Here is a 16,641-nt window from a genome sequence, read left to right as displayed (position 1 = left end):
CAAATAACAGCCATCTCAGTTCAATTGGTGGCCAGAGGTCATCCGAGGGTCCAGTCTACTGCAGTATGATGTCAGTAAGTGCTAATTGAAACCAATAAGTAGCTTTTAAAATATTATACCTCATGGCCGTTACAATCCTCAATATATGGGCGAGTTTGTTTTTCAACGCCTGGCGCTCTGAGTGGGTAGAGATTTAATAAAATGGTGTAAAAGGTGTAAACCCCGTCCACTGCACACAGCGATGCTCAATGAACTTGCCCAACACACTCCATGGACTCCAGTTGTTTTCTGATACTTTACTGGATATCACTACCAGTTATTTTAGTGGTATAGTATATTGCTCTAATTAAAGTTGCTGTTAAGTTACGTATACATATTATCCAGGGTGAATTCTATGATGCTGTAGCGAGTATTTGCCCGGACAGCATGGATGACCATGAGCGAGAGACTATGGCATAGTTAATGCCTAAGAATCAACAGAGCATCAGATTGTCTGTAAGAGCATTTTAAAATTACTGTTGGATGTTTACATAACTTAGCAGACACTCAACTTACAGGAGCAATAAGTGCCTTGCTCCAGGGTACATCGACAGATTTTTCACCAAGTCGGCTCAGGGATTCGAACCAGCGACAGTCCAGTTACAGGCCCAATGCTCTTAACCGCTAGGCTACCTAGCAGTGTACATGTAGTCTACATACTGTACATGTTTGCAATAACACAGATAAATGGTTCTTTTATACTGTTTAATGCAGGACCCTATACAACCTCTATCAGAGAACACACGTTTGGATTCACATGATCAATGACAACGTTTCAACAGTGGGAAAAACAAAAATGTCAGCATGACAATTCAAATATGCGGTCTTACATAAGAAGGAGAATAATATGATCTTCTCTGGCCTTGGACATCTGATTTAGTGGTTATGATTTATGTAGGGCTCTCTGAGTTTAAAGATAGCAATGGAGCATTATTTTAAACATGTGTTCAATGACCTTACAAGAGTCAAATGGTATATTAGTTTGTGATAATAAGTAGTTCCTTTCACAACAACCATGACTCAAGACCATGACTGTGGATTCTCAGTGATATGCATCTTTAGCTGTTAATGTACATTCATGACTAAAAGAAAAATGACAACCTTGTGATTCTTAGCATTAGCCGAGTATGTGTTGTGTAGTATTGCCAGTAATCTCATTCTTCATGTACCACAGCCTCTCAGTCCTACCTGCCCTCTATGAGCCTGCTGCCCAACCACAGCCTACTTTCCCCCAACTAGCTGGTCTTCCCTGGTCCTCCTGGCTCTGGATACAGCTACAACCACATGCCTGGATCCTACTCCTCACAGATCAGCAGCATGTCAGTCTCAGCCTCAAGTCTCATGACCTGTATAAGATCAACTGTGGGAACAATCTAGAAAATGTAGTCCAGAATGTTTTCTATAACTGCTGATTAATAACACCAATCAACCATCAAACTTGAAAAGCTTCATAACAATTGACCATGGAGTTGAAATGTGAAATGGATAACGGATGTCCTGCCAGTACCACCAGACCCCCTGCCCCCTGTACCCTCACTCTCCGGCTCTGGACCCTGATGGTCAGTCCTCCGCTTACAGTGTCGTATGGTAGGATCACACCACAACCATAACCATAGTCTGACCCTTATGTCACGTCGTATGTCACGTTATGTTGTCATTCTATAAAGTTATGTTAATTTATGTTATGACACTGCACATATTGTCAAGATATCATAATCATCTGATCATGGCAGTTACTGTGCATCTTCACTTTTCACTCTAATCTAGTCTCAGTGGATGTCTATGGGACTCCAAATCCAAGAAGTCACTCCTGGTCACTGCAACTGCACTAAATCCTATAAGTTGTATCTGTCATTTCTATTTTGGATAAGTAAGATATACAGTAGTTTCTTTCATACTCTGTTATGTTATGTTGAGTTTTGTGTTTTAAGTAATCTCACATCAAGTGAGAAGGTTTGTTCCATGACCAGGCAATGACTCAGCAATCATTGGGAGTTTTGTAATAAGTCCTTTCACTCCTTGTGTCATTTTCCATTGTATGCCATCATTACTTCTTCATTGTGAGGAGGTGACACTCTTGACCCAAGTTGCTACAGACCTATATCCATCCTACCCTGCCTTTCTAAGGTCTTCGAAAGCCAAGTCAACAAACAGATTACCGACTATTTTGAATCCCACCGCACCCTCTCCGCTATGCAATCTGGTTTCAGAGCTGGTCATGGGTGCACCTCAGCCACGCTCAAGGTCCTAAACGACATCGTAACCGCCATCGATAAGAAACATTACTGTGCTGCCGTATTCATTGACCTGGCCAAAGCTTTTGACTCTGTTAATCACCACATCCTCATCGGCAGACTTAGTAGCCTTGGTTTCTCAAACGATTGCGTCGCCTGGTTCACCAACTACTTCTCTGACAGAGTTCAGTGTGTCAAATCGGAGGGCCTACTGTCTGGACCTCTGGCAGTCTCTATGGGGGTACCACAGGGTTCAATTCTTGGGCCAACTCTTTTCTCTGTATACATAAATGATGTCGCTCTTGCTGCTGGTGAATCTCTGATCCACCTCTACGCAGACGACACCATTCTGTATACTTCTGGCCCTTCTTTGGACACTGTGTTAACAACCCTCCAGACGAGCTTCAATGCCATTCAACTCTCCTTCCGTGGTCTCCAACTGCTCCTAAACACAAGTAAAACTAAATGCATGCTCTTCAACCGATCGCTGCCTGCACCTGCCCGCCCATCCAGCATAACTTCTCTGGACGGTTCTAACTTAGAATTTGTGGACAACTACAAATACCTAGGTGTCTGGTTAGACTGTAAACTCTCCTTCCAGACTCACATCAATCATCTCCAATCCAAAGTGAAATCTAGAATTGGCTTCCTATTTCGCAACAAAGCATCCTTCACTCATGCTGCCAAACATACCCTCGTAAAACTGACCATCCTACCAATCCTCGACTTCGGCGATGTCATTTACAAAATAGCCTCCAATACCCTACTCAACAAGCTGGATGCAGTCTATCACAGTGCCATCCGTTTTGTCACCAAAGCCCCATATACAACCCACCACTGCGACCTGTATGCTCTCGTTGGCTGGCCTTCACTTCATCATCGTCGCCAAACACATTGGCTCCAGGTCATCTACAAGACCCTGCTAGGTAAAGTCCCCCCTTATCTCCGCTCACTGGTCACCATAGCAGCACCCACCTGTAGCACGCGCTCCAGCAGGTATATCTCTCTGGTCACCCCTAAAGCCAACTCCTCCTTTGGTCGTCTCTCCTTCCAGTTCTCAGCTGCCAATGATTGGAACGAACTACAAAAATCTCTAAAACTGGAAACACTTATCTCCCTCACTAGCTTTAAGCACCAGCTGTCAGAGCAGCTCACAGATCTCTGCACCTGTACATAGCCCATCTTTAATTGAGCCCAAACTACTACCTTTTCCCCTACTGTATTTATTTATTTTATTTATTTTGCTCCTTTGCACCATATTATTTATATTTTAACTTTTAACTTTCTTCAAACTACAAATCTACCATTCCAGTGTTTTTTCTTGCCATACTTTATTTACTTTGCCACCATGGCATTTTTTTGCCTTTACCTCCATTATCTCACATCATTTGCTCACATTGTTTATAGTCTTATTTTTTTCTACTGCATCATTGATTGTATGTTGTTTTACTCCATGTGTAACTCTGTGTTTTTGTATGTTGTCGAACTGCTTTGCTTTATCTTGGCCAGGTCGCAATTGTAAATGAGAACTTGTTCTCAACTTGCCTACCTGGTTAAATAAAGGTGAAATAAAATAAATAAATAAAAATTGTGGCCTCATTGCTGCCGGGATGGGGGCTGGGATTAAAAATAAAATAAAAATATAGGACAAAACACACATCACGACAAGCGAGACACCACAACACTATATAAAGCACAACATGGTAGCAGCACAAAACATGGTAGAAATATTATTGGGTACAGACAGCAGCACAAAGAGCAAGAAGGTAGAGACAGCGATATATCACGCGAAGCAGCCACAACTGTCAGTAAGGGTGTCCATGATTGAGTCTTTGAATGAAGAGATGGAGATAAAACGGTCCAGTTTGAGTGTTTTTTGCAGCTCGTTCTAGTCGCGAGCTGCAGCGAACTGAAAGAGGAGCGACCCAGGGATGTGTGTGCTTTGGGGACCTTTAACAGAATGTGACTGGCAGAACGGGTGTTGTATGTGGAGGATGAGGGCTGCAGTAGGTATCTCAGATAGGGGGGAGTGAGGCCTAAGAGGGTTTTATAAATAAGCATCAACCAATGGGTCTTGCGACAGGTAAACAGAGATGACTAGTTTACAGAGTAGTATAGAGTGCAGTGATGTGTCCTATAAGGACCATTGGTGGCAAATCTGATTGCCAAATGATAAAGAACTTCTAGCCACTCGAGAGCACCCTTACCTGCCGATCTATACATTTTGTCTCCGTAATCTAGCATGGGTAGGATGGTCATCTGAATCAGGGTTAGTTTGGCTGGTGGGGTGAAAGAGGAGCGATTACGATAGAGGAAACCAAGTCTTGATTTAACATTAGCCTGCAGCTTTGATATGTGCTGAGAGAAGGACAGGGTACCATCTAGCCATACTTGCAAGTACTTGTATGAATTGACTACCTGAAGCTCTAAACCCTCAGAAGTAGCAATCACACCGGTGGGGAGAGGGTGGATCCTTTGATTGGGTGGACAACATGTCAGTTCATGCAGCAAGAGCTCTGATAGTTTGGAGGACGTCCTCCGGAACTTGTCATAATTACTGTGTAAGTCTATGGAAGGGGGTGAGAAAAATGAGCCTCTTAGGTTTGTATTGAAGTCAATGTACCCAGAGGAGGACGGAAACTAGCTTTCTTCTGGCTACCCTACAGAGTGCTGTTGAGGCTACTGTAGACCTTCATTGCAAAACAATGTGTTTTAATCAGTTATTTGGTTACTTGATAATATTTAGTATAGTTTTATCAAAAATGGATGACATTTTAAATGTTTCACTATTTTTATGAAATTCACTGAGGAGGATGGTCCTCCCCTTCCGCTGAGGAGCCTCCACTGGTGTACTTGAGCTTGTGTCCTCAAAATTGACAACACTTCAGAAATGTATAACTATTTTTACTAGAAAGGTGAGATTTTAACCTTTTTCGGAGTATGCAGCGTTGCTAGTTACTGTTTATGGCCCTCTCAAGATAAATAATTACTTTTGGGGATTACGGAGATTTTTGATTACATTTAGTTAAATTGTAAAAAAAAAAAATATATATATATATATTTAGCCTTTATTTAACTAGGCAAGTCAGTTAAGAACAAATTCTTATTTACAATGATGGCTTTCCTGCAGTCAAATGACCTTGTGTCCTCATGGGTGGATTGTTTCTTAATATTTTTCATAATTTCATAATTAATACAAATTATTTCAAAGAACGCGCTGAAACTCCTGTGTTTCTATGTCAAATGGTTTTGATATTTTTCTTTCTTCTGTGATGTTGTCACATCCTGACCATAGAGAGCTCGTATTTTTCTATGGTAGAGTAGGTCAGGGCGTGACTGGGGTTTTTTGTCTAGTTTATTTATTTCTATGTTTGGTTCTAGTTTCTTTTTTCTATGTTGTTTTTTTGTCTAGTTTAAATTTTCTATGTTGTGTTCTAGGTTCTTTTTTCTATGTTGGGTTTTTTGTCTAGTTTAAATTTTCTATGTTGTGTTCTAGGTTCTTTTTTCTAGGTTGGGGTTTTTGTATGATTCCCAATTAGAGGTCATCGTTGTCTCTAATTGGGGATCATATTTAAGTTGTTGTTTTTCCCACTAGCGTTTGTGGGAGATTATTTTGAGTTTATGCATGTTGCACCTCTTCGTCACGGTTTGTTGTTTTTGTTTATAGTTTATTGCATGTCTTGCATAGTTTCACAGAAATAAAGATGTGGAACAATACTCATGCTGCCCCTTGGTCTCCTTCATACGACGACCGTGACAGAATCTCCCACCACCAAAGGACCAAGCAGCGTGCCCAGGAGGAGCAGGGATCCTGGGCCCGGGAGAAAAGAGAGTGGAGGACATCCTGGTCCTGGGAGGAGGTAATGGCATTGGACCCTGCCAGGGAAGATGGCAAGACCCTGCCAGGGAAGCAGGCGGAGACAGCGAGAGAGGAATGGCGATGATACGAGGAACTAGCACGGCAACGACGGAAGCCCGAGAGGCAGCTCCCAAAATGTTTTTTTGGGGGGGGGCACATAGGGAGATTGGCGGAGTCAGGTTGTAGACCTGAGCCAACTCCCCGTGCTTACCGTGGGGAGCGTGTGACCAGACAGGCACCGTGTTATGTGGTGATGCGCACCGGTGCGCATTCACAGCCCGGTGCGCATTCTCCAGTGCGCATTCACAGCCCGGTGCGCTTGTTGCCGGTTGGGTTTTTTGTATGATTCCCAATTAGAGGCAGCTGGTCATCGTTGTCTCTAATTGGGGATCATATTTAAGTTGTTGTTTTTCCCACTAGTGTTTGTGGGAGATTATTTTGAGTTTATGCATGTTGCACCTCTTCATCACAGTTTGTTGTTTTTGTTTATAGTATGTCTTGCATAGTTTCACATAGAAATAAAGATGTAGAACGATACGCACGCTGCGCCTTGGTCTCCTTCATACGACGACCGTGACAGATGTACAGTACCAGTCAAAAGTTTGGACACACCTACTCATTCAAGGGTTTTTCTTTATTTTTACTATTTTCTACATTGTAGAATAATAGTGAAGACATCAACACTATCAAATAACACATATAGGCATCACGTAGTAAGCAAATAAGTGTTAAACAAATCAAAATATATTTTATATTTGAGATTCTTCAAAGTAGCCACCCTTTGCCTTGATGGCAGCTTTGTACACTCTTGGCATTCTCTCAACCAGCTTCACCTGGAATGCTTTTCCAATAGTCTTGAAGGAGTTCCCACATATGCAGAGCACTTGTTGGCCGCTTTTCCTTCACTCTGCGGTCCAACTCATCCCAAACCATCTCAACTGGGTTGAGGTCGGAGGTTTGTGGAGGCCAGGTCATCTGATGCAGCACTCCATCACTCTCCCTGGTCAAATAGCCCTTACACAGCCTGGAGGTATGTTGGGTCATTGTCCTGTTGAAAAACAAATGGTGGTCCCACTAAGCGCAAACCAGATGGGATGGCGTATCGCTGCAGAATGCTGTGGCAGCCATGCTGGTTAAGTGTGCCTTGAATTCTAAATAAATCACAGATAGTGTCACCAGCAAAGCACCATCACACCTCCTCCTCCATGCTTCACGGTGGGAACCACACCTGCGGAGATCATCCATTCACCTACTGTGCATCTCAGAAAGACACGGCGGTTGGATCCAAAAAGCATTTATTTGGGCTGCAATCTGAGGTGCAGTTAACTCTAATGAACTTATCCTCTGCAGCAGAGGTAACTCTGGGTCTTCCTTTCCTGTGGCGGTCCTCATGAGAGCCAGTTTCATCATAGCGCTTGATGGTTTTTGCGACTGCACTTGAAGAAACTTTCAAGTTCATAACATTTTCCAGATTAGCTGACCTTCATGTCTTAAAGTAATGATGGACCGTCATTATTCGTAACAAAATGTGGGGAAAAGCCAAAGGGTCTGAATACTTTCTGAATTCACTGTATATAAAGATGTTTTGAATTCATATGTACTGTATATGTATTTATTTGTTACATTATTTATTTTTGTATTTATTGCCTGCAGAAAGTATTCATACCCCTTGACTTTTCCCACACTTTGTTGTTTTACAGCCTGAAATTAAAATAGATTAAATTGATATTTTTTGTCAGTGGGCTACACATAATACCCCATAATGTGAAAGTGGAATTGTGTTTTAATTATTATAATTTTTTTGCCTAAATAAGTTCAGGTGAAAAGATTTGCTTAGAAAGTCACATAATAAGCACAGGCAAAAACCTAGAGGAAAACCTGGTTCAGTCTGCTTTCCACCAACCACTGGTAGATTAATTTACCTTTCAGCAGGACAATAACCTAGAACACAAGGCATAATATACACTGGAGTTGCTTACCAAGAAGACAGTGAATGTAGACCGTTTAGACTTAAATGGTCGTCTAGGAATGACCAACAACCAATTTGACAGAGCTTGAAGAATTTTGAAAAGAATCATGGGCAAATGTTGCACAATCAAGGTGTGAAAAGCTCTTAGAGACTTTCTCAGAAAGACTCAGAGTTGTAATCACTGCCAAAGGTGCTTCTACAAAGTATTGACTCGGGGGGTGTGAATACTTACTGTATGTAAATGAGATATTTCTGTATAACATTTTCATATATTTCTGAGTAATTGAGTAATTATGGGGTATTGTGTGTAGATGGGTGAATTAATTCAATTTAATAACTTGAATTCAGGCTGTAACACAACAAAATGTCTGATAAGTCAAGGGGTATGAATACTTTCTGAAGGCATTGTTTGTACAGTGCATTCGGAAAGTATTCAGACCACTTCACTTTCCCACATTTTGTAACGTTACAGCCTTATTCTAAAATTGATTAAATTGTTTGTTTTTTCTCATCAATCTACACACAATACTCCATAATGACAAAGCCAAAACAGGTTTTTAGAAATGTTTGCACATTTATTACAAATAAAAAGCTGAAATATCATACTTGAATAAGTATTCAGACCCTTTACTCAGTATATTGTTGAAGCACCTTTGGCATTGATTACAGCCTCGACTCTTATTGGGTATGACACTACAAGCTTGGCATACCTGTATTTGGGGATTTTCTCCCGTTCTTCTGTGCAGATCCTCTCAAGCTCTGTCTGGTTGGATGGGGAGCATCGCTGCACAGCTATTTTCAGTTCTGTCCAGGGATGTTTGATGCGGCTCAAGTCTGGGCTCTGGCTGGGCCACTCAAGGACATTCAGAGACTTGTCCCGAAGCCACTCAAGCATTGTCTTGGCTCTGTGTAACCATGGCAACCGGCAAGTTCAACATGGTGGCAGCACTTTTACTTTATGTGTTTATTTTAATTATCAATGCAAATAATCGCATCTGCAATCTAGATGAAAGAACAGTAAATTCTCAGCAACTTCTCAGTCATGCCAACACTTTTGATGGCATACCAAACTTTCATATCACCTTGCCACAAAGTAAAACGATCATCAAAAGCCAGTCTGAAATCTGAAATTAGTGGTAGAGATCTTATAATAACTCTATGCCTTCTCTTATCGGGTGATATCCATCAATGCTGGCCTATGTACCCATGCTCCTCTTGCGAACGTTGGATTAAGAGTAGCAGCAAAGCTCTGGTAAGTTTGGAATGAGCACAGTGTATTCATCTAAAATGCAGCGATCCTAGCTTTGGATATGGGGTCAATGAAACTTAAATTTGCTGTCTGTTTGCTGTACCCTTGGGGTGTGTGAGCATTGAAGGTGGAGTGGGACCAGAGGACTTACCATGGACAGAGAGTGCACCAGAGGAGAGGGGGGGGGGGGGGGGGGGGGGGGGGCGCCACCATAGGCGATAGACGGGGGAGACGGTGGTGAGGACAGCACCTGGAGAGGGGTGCTCCATGGAGGCAGAGAGGCCACTAGAGGCAGTGCAGCGGGAGGATGGTAGTGTAGTGGGAGGCGAGTTACAAGTGGATCTGGAATTCATTGAGGCCTTTGGGAAGAAAGGTTTACATTTTGTGCACTTAAACGTCCGAAGCCTACTACCGAAGATCGATGAGATACTCCTGTAGGTTCGCAAATCAGAGGTGGGTGTCTTCTGTTTTACTGAGACATGGTTGGATTCATCTGTGACTCAGAAATTGAGATAGACAATTACTCTGTTGTCAGGAAGGATCGGAAACAGAGCGGTAAGGGGATATGTACATTTGTAAAATCGGACATTGCTTATAACGTCCGATCCGATTTAAGCGTTGATCTGGAGATTGTCTGGCTGGATATCTGCCTTCCAAAAACCAAGCCGATTTTGGTTGGGGGTGTGTTACAGGCTGCCCAATCAGAATGCATTCTAAGAAGGTCTCGAAATTGTGTTGTCAAACTGTAATAATTAGCTGGTGAAAAAAATACTTTCGTTAGGGGATTTCAATACTGATGTCTGCAAAAAGAATAGTCCAACCCACAATGTATTTATGCACTTCTGTAGATAATTTGCTCTTACACAAATGATAAAAGATCCCACCAGGATATGTGAAACAGTGCAAAGTACGATTGATTTAATATTAGTGTCTGATAAATCCAAAATATCGCAGAGTGGGGTAATAGTATATGGAATCAGTGATTATGTTTTTACATTTTGCACAAGGAGGGTTTTTAAACATATATTTAAGTGTCACAAAACTGTTAGAATCAGAGGACTCAAAAAATACTGTGTTGACATGTTTGGGGAGCAAGTGGGTAAAATTGACTGGTCACCTGTGCTGGAAAGCGTTTGGGTAGACAGTGCTTGGGAAGCCTTTCAATGTAGATTCCTTGATGTGGTGAATGTGATGGCTCCCATTAGACGGGTCAGAGTAAAGCCGAGATCTAGCCCTTGGTTTAATCATGAAATTCTAGAATCTATCCAACCAAGGAATAAAGCCTTTAATAAATGTAAAAGCTCTCAAGAGCAGCCTGATTTTCTCCTATAAACAGTTGAAGTCGGAAATTTACATACACTTAGGTTGGAGTCATTAAAACTTGTTTTTCAACCACTCCACAAATTCCTTGTTAACAAACTATAGTTTTGGCAAGTCGGTTAGGACATCTACTTTGTGCATGACACAAGTAATTTTTCAAACAATTGTTCACAGACAGATAATGTCACGGTTTTCTTCGTGGATATGAAAGGAGGACCAAGGCGCAGCGGAAGTGTGGACACTCATTCTTTTTTATTACCAAAAAAAGGAGTAGAGCATCCACTTGAGAAAAAACAAAACAACAAAACAATGAACGGTACTCACGATGTGACGGTGTGGCAGGCTAACCCAAACAAAGCAGTGCACACAACAATTCCCCACAACCCCAAAGACAAACACACACACCTATATAGGACTTCCAATCAAAGGCAACTATACACACCTGCCTTCAATTGGAAGTCCCGATCATCCAACCAACATATACAAACACAAACCTGTCACGTCCTGACCCCAAAACTAAAACACTAGCTCCATCTGCTGGTCAGGACGTGACAGTACCCCCCCCCCCTTAAGGTGCAGTTCCCGGAATGCACCTAAAAAGAAAAACACAAGAAAAACACAAGAAAATCCCCAATACCCCAACAAACAATAACCCCTAAACCATAAGGGAGGGAAGGGAGGGTGGCTGCCGTCACCGACGGCACTGTGCTACACCCTCCCTCCCCAACCCACCTATCCTGGAGGTGGCTCCGGTTCTGGCCGTTCCAGGCAGTCGGGCCACTTTGGCAGTTCGGGGCAGTCGGGGCAGTCTGGCAGCTCGGGGCAGTCTGGCAACTCGGGACAGTCTGGGCAGTCTGGCAACTCGGGACAGTCTGGCAACTCGGGACAGTCTGGGCAGTCTGGCAACTCGGGACAGTCTGGGCAGTCTGGCCACTCCGGCAGTTCAGGGCAGTCTGGCCACTCCGGCAGTTCAGGGCAGTCTGGCCACTCCGGCAGTTCAGGGCAGTCTGGCCACTCCGGCAGTTCAGCGCAGTCTGGCCACTCCGGCAGTTCAGCGCAGTCTGACCTCTCTGGCGACTGTTGACTGGCGGGCAGCTCTGACGACTGTTGACTGGCGGGCAGCTCTGACGACTGTTGACTGGCGGGCAGCTCTGACGACTGTTGACTGGCGGGCAGCTCTGACGACTGTTGACTGGCGGGCAGCTCTGACGACTGTTGACTGGCGGGCAGCTCTGACGACTGTTGACTGGCGAGGCTGGGCTGACGCACTAGACTCCTGATGCGTGGGGCTGGTATTGGACTTGCCAGCCTGGAGACACGCACCGCCATGCTAGTGCGTCTAGCGGGAAACACCGGACCGAAAGGGCGCACTGGCGGTCTTGAGTGCAGGGTTGGCATCACCCCTTCCGGCTCGATGCCTACTTCGCCCTGGCACATGCGGGGTGCTGGTACCTTGCCTACCGGCCTGAAAATCCCAGGCCTCACCACAGCCCCAACCCCAAAGCACGGGATCTGTCCAGTCTGCCCTTCAAGGGTACGGGGAGCTGGCCTGGGGCTGTAATCTCGCCCCGCCAAATAGCCCTTGTGCCCCCCCCTAAAAAATTCTTGGGGGTGCCTCTCGGTCTCCCAGTCCTTGCCAGCCTTCTTCCGCCGCTTGGTCGTGTGTCGGTGGGGAATTCTGTCACCGTTTTCTTCGTGGATATGAAAGGAGGACCAAGGCGCAGCGGAAGTGTGGACACTCATTCTTTTTTATTACCAAAAAAAGGAGTAGAGCATCCACTTGAGAAAAAACAAAACAACAAAACAATGAACGGTACTCACGATGTGACGGTGTGGCAGGCTAACCCAAACAAAGCAGTGCACACAACAATTCCCCACAACCCCAAAGACAAACACACACACCTATATAGGACTTCCAATCAAAGGCAACTATACACACCTCCTGCCTTCAATTGGAAGTCCCGATCATCCAACCAACATATACAAACACAAACCTGTCACGTCCTGACCCCAAAACTAAAACACTAGCTCCATCTGCTGGTCAGGACGTGACAGATAATTTAAGTTATTTCACTGTATCACAATTCCAGTGGGTCAAAAGTTTAGATACACTAAGTTGACTGTGCCTTTAAACGGCTTGGAAATTCAAGAAAATTATGTCATCGCTTTAGGCTAATTGACATCATTTGAGTCAATTTGAGGTGGACCTGTGGATGTATTTCAAGGCCTATCTTCAAACTCAGTGCCTCTTTGCTTGACATCATGGGAAAATCAAAAGAAATCAGCCAAGACCTCAGAAAAAAGTCTGGTTCATCCTTGGGAGCAATTTCCAAACGCCTGAAGATACCACAATCATCTGTACAAACAATAGTACGCAAGTATAAACACCATGGGACCACACAGCCGTCATACCGCTCAGGAAGGAGATGCGTTCTGTCTCCTAGAGATTAACGTATTTTGGTGCGAAAAGTGCAAATCAATCCCAGAACTACAGCAAAGGACCTTGTGAAGATGCTGGAGGAAACAGGTACAAAAGTATCTATATCCACAGTAAAACAAGTCTTATATCAACATAACCTGAAAGGCCGCTCAGCAAGGAAGAAGCCACTGCTCCAAAACCGCCATAGACTACGGTTTGCAACTGCACATGGGGACAAAGATTGTACTTCTTGGAGAAATGTCCTCTGGTCTGATGAAACAAAAATAGAACTGTTTGGCCATAATGACCATCGTTATGTTTGGCGGAAAAAGGGGGAGGCTTGCGAGCTGAAGAACACCATCCCAACCTTGAAGCATGGGGGTGGCAGCATCATGTTGTGGGGGTGGTTTGCTGCAGGAGGGACTGGTGCACTTCACAAAATAGATGGCATCATGAGGGAGGAAAATTGTGTGGATTTACTGAAGCTTGGTCGCAAATGGGTCTTCCAAATGGACAGTGACCCCAAGCATACATTCAAAGTTATGGCAAAATGGCTTAAGGACAACTAAGTCAAGGTATTAGAGTGGCCATCAGAAAGCCCTGACCTCAATCATATAAAGCATTTGTGGGCAGAACTGAAAAAGCGTGTGTGAGCAAGGGGGCCTACAAACCTGACTCAGTTACACCAGCTCTGTCAGGAGGAATCGGCCAAAATTCACCCAACCTATTGTGGGAAGCTTGTGGAAGGCTACCTGAAATGTGTGATCCAAGTTAAACAATTTAAAGGCAATGCTACCAAATACTAATTGAGTGTATGTAAACTTCTGACCCACTGGGAATGTGATGAAAGAAATAAAAGCTGAAATAAATAATTCTCTCTACTATTATTCTGACATTTCACATTCATAAAATAAAGTGGTGATCCTAACTGACCTAAGACAGGGAATTTTTAAGTCTGATTAAATGTCAGGAATTGTGAAAAACTGTGTTTAAATATATTTGGCTAAGGTGTATGTGAACTTCTGACTTCAACTGTAAACATCACAGAAATGAAGCACAGAGCAGGATGGATGTAGCTAATGTAGCTACTTTGCTGATAAAATCATTGAGATCAAAAATTATTTTAAAAAGCCTTGGAAATCATTTAAGGAACTAGGCTGTAGTAGTACTACCAAAAACAAACTTAACGGTATTGGACTGAACGTTAGGGAGGAGATGGTATATGAAAAAGCAGAGATTGCCAATGAATTCAACTCTTTTTTTTCTGTTGCCAGCAAGCTGGTTAGCAAGCTGACCACTAGTTCTGGTTTGAATGGAAATTACCAATTCAAGTATTATGCCGAGTTAGGGGTTCATCTAAACTCTTTTTCTTTTGCAAAGGTAGCAACAGCCAAAATAGCCAGTATGCTAGCAGAGCTTAAATGTTCCAAAGCCACAGGCCTGGATAATATTCCTGCAAGGTTTCTTATAGATTTAAATTACCCCTTGTTTTACGCATATCGTTAGTCTCTCTCTTGATCAAGGCATCTTTCCCAGGGACATGAATCGCACTAAAGTTACATCTCTGTATAAGAAGGGGATGAAGTATTTATCCTCAGTATAAGATCCTGGAGAGAGTTGTACATGAGCAGATTTATAGATATGTCAACAAAGTCTAATGTATGATTTTCAGTCGGGTTTATAAAAAACATACTCCACTGATTCATGCCTACTTTACATGACTGACTTCATCAGGAAAGAGATTGATGAAGGAAATCTCTGTGGAATAGTACTGCTTGACCTATAGAAGGCCTTTGATACAGTTAACCACTGTCTCCTAATCTCCAAACTGGAGGCACTGGGGTTAAGCAGTATCCCTCTAGTAGAGGTTAATTGTTCACTGTCTCAGGCAAAACCAATGAGTTGTGGCGATCCGCAGCGGAGTGTGCTTGGGCCTCTACTGTATTTACTGTATATTAACGAAATGAAAGATGCTCGTTCTTGCCGTCTTTTCCTTTAAGCGCGGATGACTCTACACTTCTAGTGTCTCACAAAAGTAAAACTATGTTGGAGAGCATACTTAGCACAGAGCTTACTAACATCAGTAAATGGCTTGGAGATAATAAGCTATCTCTGCACTTCGGTAAAACTGAGGCAAGTATTTTTGGATCCAGACCTAAATTGAGTAGGTCCTCTGAAATCAGAGTGGAGTTAGTGGGTGAGCTGCTGACTACTTAAACCTCTGTGAGCTACCTGGGATGCATCCTTGATGGAAGCTTGGGAGGAGTGAGCATGGCCACTAAAGTGCTAGGGAAGGTTAATGCCAGTTTTTGGCTAGAAAGTCCAAGCTGCTTGATAAGGTCTTCATGAAAGTGCTAGCCACTGCCCTCATTCAATGCCATTTAGCTTACGCTAGTACTTCTTGGTTTGGTGGGTTATCTAAGCTCATGAAGGGGAGCTCCAGATAGCCCAGAATAAGCTGATCAGGGTAGTATTGAAGGTGAATCCACGTACTTACATAGGCAGGAGCTGCTTTCAGGAACTCAACTGGCTGCCTGTTGAGGCTAGGTTGTCTCAGATTAGACAGGGTTTGGTTTATAGGAGTATTTATGGTTCTGTGCCCAGATATCTAACTGATTACTTTCCCTGTGTTAGCGATGCACACAATCACAGCACCAGATCAGGTGTTGCTAATGTGTGCTTATACAGGTTCAGGAGTAATGCTAGGAAAGGTACTTTCTTGTATACAGGAGCCTCAGAGTGGAATGAGTTGCCTCTGCCCATAAAAACAACGTCCTCTCTCAGCAGCTTTAAAAATAAAGTAAAAACCTGTTTGATGTCTTCTGTGCCCATATGAATGACCTCTATGATGTAACTGCAATGATGAGATTGATCTTCTTAGTTTTTTGTTTTATTATCTTGTTGTCATACTGTGTTCAACCGTGTTCGATCTTGCCTAGCCATCTAGTTTTAAGAGGACCACAATGGAAATAAGTCCCAGACTTTGTGTGTTATCCTCAATGATTTTAATCATGTGCATGTATGGCTTTTTCAAGTTTTATGTGCGCTTGTTTTTTAAAATGGTCCAATTACTAAACTAAACTAAAAAGTGTGCTTAGGGTCACTGTCCTGTTGGAAGGTGAACCTTTGCCCCAGTCTGAGGTCCTGAGCGCTCTGGAGCAGGTTTTCATCAATGATCTCTCTGTACTTTGCTCCATTCATCTTTCCCTTGATCCTGACTAGTCTCCCAGTCCCTGCCGCTGAAAAACATCCCCACAGCATGATGCTGTCACCACCATGCTTCACCGTAGGGATGGTATAGGTGGTCAAACAAAAACAAAAGGAAGGGTAGGGTGGGTAACTCCTGTCTATGGTGGCTCTAGTGCAGTCCACATAACCTTATCCTCCAGCGGATCCTCCAGCAGAGGAGGCGGCTCCGGTTCGGGGCGTAACCCCTGCTCCACCCGCTGATCCCTCTGCTTTAGTACCACCGGACCGTGGATTGTCGTTGGAGGAACCGGACTGTAGATCATCGCTGGAGGTTCTGGGCTGCAGGCCACCGCTGGAGGTTCT

The sequence above is a fragment of the Salmo trutta genome, chromosome 17 (assembly GCF_901001165.1).
Source record: "Salmo trutta chromosome 17, fSalTru1.1, whole genome shotgun sequence".
Taxonomy (NCBI): Eukaryota; Metazoa; Chordata; class Actinopteri; order Salmoniformes; family Salmonidae; genus Salmo; species Salmo trutta.
The sequence above is the reverse complement of the archived record's forward strand: the minus strand, read 5'-3'. Positions refer to the sequence as shown.